This window comes from Bison bison, unplaced genomic scaffold (assembly GCF_000754665.1).
Source record: "Bison bison bison isolate TAMUID 2011002044 unplaced genomic scaffold, Bison_UMD1.0 scf7180017864331, whole genome shotgun sequence".
Taxonomy (NCBI): domain Eukaryota; kingdom Metazoa; phylum Chordata; class Mammalia; order Artiodactyla; family Bovidae; genus Bison; species Bison bison.
In genome coordinates this window covers 5,099,859-5,108,113 of record NW_011494903.1, presented here as the reverse complement: position 1 = coordinate 5,108,113, position 8,255 = coordinate 5,099,859, and the positions used below count along the sequence as shown (strand labels likewise).

General features: G+C 36.6%; 1 protein-coding gene across 2 annotated transcripts in view; it reads left to right on the top strand.

Moving 5' to 3' along the window:
* Positions 1-8,255, top strand: part of WDR70 (WD repeat domain 70) — a 280,280-nt gene that overhangs the window by 238,525 nt on the left and 33,500 nt on the right. The window lies entirely within an intron of this gene.

Genomic DNA, 8,255 nt, shown 5'->3' with positions numbered 1-8,255 from the left:
CTTTACATATGTATGTAAGTAGTAAAACACCACCACGTGGGCATGCAGGCATTCATTCATTCATTGATATTTAGAGACTGGAGACATATGTAATACAGTAATAGTGAAGATTCCCAGAAGAAAATCTGAGTTCCTTTAAAGTCTTTTAAAGTATGTATTATTATTTAGATGGGAAGGCAAATCATTGTTATTTTTTGAGTACAAAACAGGCTGATTAATGTCTGTGTGGATTTTCTTTGGCTCACTATCAGATCCTTTTCATAATATCCTCTGTCTTAAGCATTGCTCTTCTATAGGTTTCTCCAGTTGTTTCAGCTCGTTGTAAACAGTTGAGACATACCATGTACTTACATGATTCAGACCATCGGACCACTGTTTTTAAATCGCCAGCTAAAAATTCCTATCTCTAATATTGTAGTATTACTATGGAGGCTTAAATTGTAGGCCCTAAATTTGAGTTAGTTAGAGACAGTGAACTGACAATGAGACTAATTCTAGATGAGTGCCTAAGTTTATTCTAATCTCATGACATAATTCGAAATATGCCAGCACAAATAATACTTTGTTGGGGTGCATCCTGAAGCCAACTGAAACAGTGGAATCAAAGAAAAACACTCTTTTTTAAAAAATTTTATTTATTTATTTTAATTGGAGGCTAATTACTTGACAGTATTGTAGTGGTTTTTGCCATGCATTGACATGAATCAGCCATGGGTGTACATGTGTCCCCCATCCTGAACCCCCTTACCACCTCCCTCCCCATCTCATCCCTCAGGGTCGTCCCAGTGCACCGGCCCTGGACGCCTTGTCTCATGCATCGAACCTGGACTTAAATTAAGTCTTAATTTAATTAAGTCTTCAACTTTAATCTCAAAATATGAAATTATTATGATTATTAAGATGTTTATTTTTTTAATGGCTCTCAATGACTATACCTCTCAATATTATTCATGGGGTTATATTTTTAAAATAAAATGTAAATAAATTAAGGGATATAGAAGTACAATTATACTTTTAAAGACATGTGGATTGGATGTCTTAAGTTTACAGATCATGCTGTTTGTTGTGTTGCTCTGAATTGCTTTTCTAGCTAGATCTTTTTCTCCATAGCACTTACCACCACTTCACCTATTATATATTTGTTTTTTGTCTGTCTGCTTCCACCAGGATGTAAGCCCATGAGGGCAGAAACTTTGTCTGTTTTGTTCACTGCAAACCCCAGTGCTTAGAACAGGCCTAGCACATAGATTGCGCTTGTTTATCGAATGAGTGAGTGGTGTACCTGGGAAGTGCGAGTAATGCATGTTGTAGACCGCAGGTGTGTCTTTGAGGAGTAAGGCAAGAGAGAAATATCTGGAGATGGAAAGGTAAACTGACCTTGTATACCATGATAAGAAAGTGACTTTATCTTATGGCCTTTTTTTTTTAGCAAAGGGATAACAGAACCAGGTTTTAGAAGTTAATTTTTATTGAAGTGTGAAGGTGAGATTTCCAAGATATAGTATTTATTTATAGTAATATAGTAATTTAGGAGACTGGGTCGGTGTTCCCTATGATTTAAAAAAAAGGTTTTAGAAGAAAGACACTGAGTCTGTCGGTGGTATGTTGAATTTAAAGCACCTTTAGGATGTCTGGGTAGAGATGTTCAGTAGACACATGAGTAGATAACTTTGGTGCTTTCGAAGAAAGAAAGCACAGTTTTGGGGAGAAGTATTTATGGTTCACACTTGAAATGTTGGTTGCTGATTAGTTTGATCACAGAAAAGGGCATAAAGGTCAGAGGAGATGAGCCCTGGGAAACCAGAGCATTTCAGGGATGAGCAAGTGAAAAGAAACAAACAGAAGAGTGAGTTCATCAAGGAAATAGAATTTACCATATATTGAATTATCTTCAGAAAGTCAGATAACAGATTTTGAGATCCATTTTAATAGACGGATGAAGAGAGAGCTTCAAATAGAGACAAAACCATACACATTAAAGTGGCCTTTTAAATTATTGATTTAGGATTTGTCTGGGTTTTTTTTTCTGGTTGTTAACATCAGACAGCATTGTTTTCTGTTTATATTGTAAAATGGTCTGCTAAAGGGACTTTAAACTGCCCCTTTGATCTTTTTTCTCAAGTTTTAAATCTTGTTGGAATGTAAGAACATAAACAAATTCATTCTTTGGATTGGATAAAGAGGCTGGACACTTTGCTAGAGGGGCCAAAACCCACCTCTTTTATTTAATTGTATTTTTGTCATTAAAAGCCAGGTATGGATACCATGATGTTGAGGGGGTGGAATGAATTGGGAAATTGAGATTGACATGTAACACTACCATGTATAAAATAGATAACTAATGACAACCTGCTATATAGCTCTAACTCTGAAGTGCTCTGTGGTGACTGAAATTGGAAGGAAATCCAAAAAAGAGAGTATATATGTATACAGATAGCTGATTCACTTTGCTGTACAGCAGAAACTAACATAACATTGTAAAGCAACTATACTCCAATAAAAATTAATTTAATAAAATAAATAAAAACCTGGTTCTCAAATCCCTGTTGTAAGGAATGTCAATATAACTATTAAAGAACAAAAACACCAGAATTGTCATTTCTTTGGAAATGCCACACACTGGTAAAATAAGGTACTTATTACTCTATCGAATTTTAATTTAGATAGAAGACAGCATCTCATATTCTTAACATCAGCATTTAGTTGTTTGCTTTTTTGACCTGGCACAGGCAGTAGTTGTGTTAGGTCTGTCCTGAAGCCATTTACTTCCATGAAGTATGATTTTCTCACAGTCTTTTTAAAAACTAAATAAATCCCTAGATAGTTATATACTGGACTGCCAAGCACACAATGTATATAGGGAACCAAACACTGTTTTCAGTTAGAGAATGTTAATCTGTATAATTAATTTCCTAATAACTAAAAACTGCCCTGTAATCTTCACAGTAAATAACTTTAAAAAATATAACAATTATATTTTCCATATTTATTTTTGAACAAATTTTTAAAAAATGTTTTAGTTACACACTGCATTGTCATATTTTTTGAAAAATTTTCTTTCTCTGTTCAGTGTAGAGAATATCAACACTCTTCAACTAGCAGAGGACAAATGTCTAATATTTACTAATTTTACTCTGTGCTGTTTGTAGACATTTTACAGTTCTGAAATTATTTTTAGATGTTTCCTTTGTCGTCTAATTTTGTTTCTTCAAGTTGAAAAAAATGCATATCCTCATTTATCATCTAATTCTTTGTAATTTGAATAATGTGCATAGCCTCTTTTTTAAGATAAATTCCAGAATATAATTTGATCTTAAGTTTATAAGCTTGCTTTTGTGTTTGTGTGAGAAGGGACCCAAGAGTTTTTATATATTGTGTAAACAGCGTTCATTACTCCATTTTATGTGAGGGAAAAGCATTGGAGAAAAGGGATGGACAAAATGTAATTTGAGATGACCTATCATTTTTTTTTTAAGTAATTACATTTAGAAGAAACAGGAAATTTTGTCTTTTCAAAGTTCCAAGTATTTCGGGAAATGCTTTGAAATACATTTTAAACTATTAGCTTAGTGATTTTTCATCAAACTATACTTTGTTGCAGAATAACTAATAGAATTTCCTTATAAACAAATCAAGGGACATGGTGTATGCAATTGTGCTGGCATATTCCCACTGACACTCTTTCACCCAAGCATAGTGAAATAAAGCTGGTTTGACCTGGCATTATTGAAATGGGGCCTCTTTTCCTCAGTTACTTTGGACAGTAATTTAAGAGATACTTACTTCCCTTAAGTAAGGAGGAAAAAAGAAATTTCCCACTTGATCCTGACTTTTCTTCTAGTTTGTTTGTTTGCTTAAGTCTTTTTTTTGAGGAACCTCAATGTCTGTGAATGCTGACTGAACAAAGTGAGGAAAAGAAGGAGAAAAACTAAACCTTTGTTTTTAAAACATAGTTATAGCATCTAGCACAGCTGAGCTAGCATTTGGCTGCTGAGCAGAAGGGAAGGTTAGAGAAACTTGATTTGGCATTTTCAACTAGACTGCCTTAGGCATTTCAAAGTTGATTGAGAATCCTAGTACCTGTATAAGAAAGATTATAGTAAAGGTCTTTTAAGGAAGACAAAAATTCATTTGTGATTATTTAAAGAGTTGACTCATTGGAAAAGACCCTCATGCTGGGAGGGATTGGGGGCAGGAGGAGAAGGGGACGACAGAGGATGAGATGGCTGGATGGCATCACCCGACTCGACAGACATGCATTTAAATAAGCTCCGGGAGTTGGTGATGGACAGAGAGGCCTGGCGTGCCGCGATTCATGGGGTGGCAAAGAGTCGGACATGACTGAGCGACTGAACTGAACTGAACTGAAAGAATATTTGATTATCTTTAGGAAAATTTTTTAATCATTGAAGAGACCAGATGGCAAAGAACAAGGATTATCGTAGAGTTTTGTTTCTTTCTACCCTTGTTTGTTCTCTGGAATCTTTTCCTCGGAGGGATGAAATTTGGATTCTACACACTTACTTACTTAATGCCTACCTATCTACAGGCTATTGTCTCTACCCCTTAATTATCATGGTTGCAAAATACATGATTATTGTTAAAAATATGTTAATTATTAAGTCATAGTTTATATATTTACCAAAAGGTGGGAAAGTTTCTTATTTCAGACCTATTTACCTGACTTATAAAGATAGCCTACTGCATAAGAAGGTAAGGTCCATATTGTGTAAAAAAAAAAGTTTGCTTTAAGAAAACAAAAGTTTCCATAAAAATACCAACTGTGTTTCCTTCTTTAATTTAGGTGAAGTTCTGAAGAGAACTTGCATTCACATTATTTTTCTTCACCTTGTAAGATCTGATTCTTGATGTGTACATACATTCTTCCTATATACATTGCAATGAGGACTATATCAGATTAGCCTTTTCTTTTTTTTTTTAATATTATTTATTTATTTTTGGCTGTGCTGGATCTTTGTTGCTGGCAAGTGGGGAGCGGGGGCTCCTCTCTAGTTGCGGTGGGTGCGTGGACTTCTTATTGCAGTGGCTTCCCCCGTTGCAGAGCACAGGCTCTAGGGCGCCAGCTTCAGTACCTGCAGCTCCCTGACGTTAGAGCACAGGCTCAGTAGATACGGCACATGGGCTTAGTTGCTCCGTGACATGTGGGATCTTTCCAGATCAGGGATCGAACCCTTATCTCATGCATTGACAGGCAGATTCTTCACCATTGAGCCACCAGGGAAACCTCAGATTAGCTTTATTTTGAGTTTTTCTGGTTATAAAAGTAGTATAATAATATAGAAGGGATCACTGAGAAGGTATCATATCTTATCATATTACCCATAGACTATACCAAATATGACATTTACATGAATACATTTTGATGTCCAAAAAATTGCTGTATGTGCTAGTATATAATATGACATGTAACATATAAAATGAAAGGATTACCACTTCCATTTCATATAAAAGTTTTTGTGTTCTTATTAGAAAAGAATATTGTTTTCTTAAATCCAAAGAGATTGAAGAGAGATAAATGGATATAATGGGGCCATGAAGTAATAGGCCCTTCATGAATCTAGCTGTTTGTCTTATTAAGTGTAAGGGACATGCTGACTCTTCACACTGCAGTTACCCCATGTTATTTGTACATGTGAAGGAGAGCAGAAAGGCCATTCAAATGAATGGATATTCCAGGGAGTCCTCAGAATTGGCTTTGGAATGTGTGTTTGTTCTCGTATTTGAATACAAATATAGCTAGTCTGGGAATTTACTCCGAATTTAATGAATTAATGAAGCTGTACCTGTGAACGCTTGTCTCTGAAGGAGCTGAAGAACTCCTCTGTTCTTCCAATTTGTACTGGGAATAGACTAATGATCTGTCTTATTAGTCCCAGCTCGGGCCGAATCACACCTCTTTAAATGTTTTCTAGAAATAGACAAGTCAAGCGGTCTCTTTGCCCAATCAGGAACTTAAGGAAAATAGTACACAGAGGGAACTTGAGCGATAGGCAGTTAAAATGCCAACTGAAAATGAAAGAAAGACTATATTTGGCATTTATCTGCTTTCTAAAATACAGTGAAACCTTTTTTAATATGAAGCACAAGGGAATGGAAAAAAATGGGCTCTGAGTTAAACTAGCTTTCCATTATCTGATTTTTATTAAAGAGCAATCAGGCTGCTTGGTTGGCTAGGAAATAGCAGTTGCTTTGAATTATGTATTATTTTGAGTAAAGCAATATCAGCTTAATGAAATTCACTTTCTTGGGAAGATTAAACAATGTAAATTCTAGATGGATCCTGATCAGTATGTTTGTATTTAGTAAAATGTGTCTCTTCTGCCATTGCCAAATGATATGACAGTATACTCAACCTAGGTTCATTGAGCATTTGCTCACTGGGAACAGAAAAGGGTGTGTGCGCACTGTGTATTTCCCGGCCTCCTGAGGTATATTCATATTTGTAGGGAACCCAGGAGTAAATAGAGGATGATGGAGTTTCAGTGTCGGTTTGCCAGCACAGCAATTACATGGTTCTTTTTCTAGTACTGCCTTTTTCCCGGGTCCTGAGCTAACTTCCAGCCTGGTAACTGTGGTAGTGCTTTACGGTAAAGCACAGTGATCAGTCAGGGCCACTTTAATTAGCGATGAAAAGAGATGCCATTGGGCTAGAATGGAAAAACAATACTGCGATTTTACTTCTTTTGTGATTTGACTTACTAAACCCTTTCTTGAAATTTCCTGAAGGAGGCAGCATACAAACCAGAGTTCAATTTAAACAGTGACTGAAACTCAGCTGGAATCTCCTGCTAAGTTAACTCACAGTGTACAGGACACTGTGCTGTCTGTAAGGTGTGATTAAATTACTTCTCATTGCACCTAACAGTATTATGCTATGAATGTTCCAGCACAGCAGTTCTCAGGATTTAAAGAGTGCAGCTGAGTGTTCATCTGTAGGCATATGAGAGTAGAAAGGAAAGAAATCACCAATTTCATGGCGGTTTAACTGTTAATGTCTACCTTAGCGGTGGTGGTGGTTTAGTCGCTCAGTCATGTCTGCTTATTTGCGACGGACTGTAGCCCACGAGGCTGTCTCTCCTTGGAATTTTCCAGGCAAGAATACTGGAGTGGGTTGCCATTTTCTACTCCAGGGCAACTTCCCGACCCAGGGATTGAACCTGAGTCTCCTGCATTGCAGGTGGATTCTTTACTTGCTGAGCCACTAGGGAAGCCCAATATCTACCTTATCAAATCTTAAAATGTTTTACATAAGGAAAATGAAAGGAACAAGTTTAGTAGTACTGATTATTATTTTTAAAGTGATTTTTGGCCTCTATAGGGTCCTGTAGTCACAGCAGTACAATCAGGATACAGAACAGTTCCGTCTCCCCAAACACTCCTTTGTGCCATCCCTCTGCAGGCACACTCACACCCCCTCCCACTCTCAGCTCCTTATCCCTGGTATTCATTGGTCTGTTCTTTATCCCTTTCGTGTTGACTTTTCAAGAATGTCATGTACATGGACTCATAGTGTGTGTAACCTTTTTAGATCAACTTCTTTCAGCTGCATCCTTTGAGATTCACCTAGGTCAGTTGTGCGTATCACTGACTTGTTAACATTTTATTGCTAGGTGGTATTCCACTGTAAAAATATAGCACAGTTTGTTTATCTGTTAAAGGACATTTGATTATTTTTAATTTGGGGAGATTTTGGATAGAGCTGTTATAAGCATTCATTTGTAGGCTTCCCTGGTGGCTCAGCCCTAAAAAATCTGCCTGTAATGCAGGAGACACCGGTTAGATCCCTAGGTCAGGAAGATCTCCTGGAGAAGGAAATGACACCCACTCCAGTATTCTTGCCTGGGAAATCCCATGGACAGAGAAACCTGGAAGACTTGCAAGTCCATGGGGTTGCAAAAGAGTTGGACATGACTTAGCAACTAAACCACAACAATAACAGTCATTCATGTGTGAACATAATTTTTCATTTCTCCAGGGCAAATACCTAATAGGCTTGCTGGGTCATATGATGAATGTATATTTATTTTTATAAGAAACTTCCAAGCCGCCTTCAGATAAGCAATATTATTTTGGATTCCCACCAATAGTATATGTGTTTTTTACTTGCTCTGCATCCTCACCAACATTGTATTGTAACATTTTTATCTTATACATTCAAACAGGTATTTGAAATGCTTTCTCATCATAGTTATAATTTGTGTTTTCCTAATGACCAGTGAGGGCTTCCCTGGTAG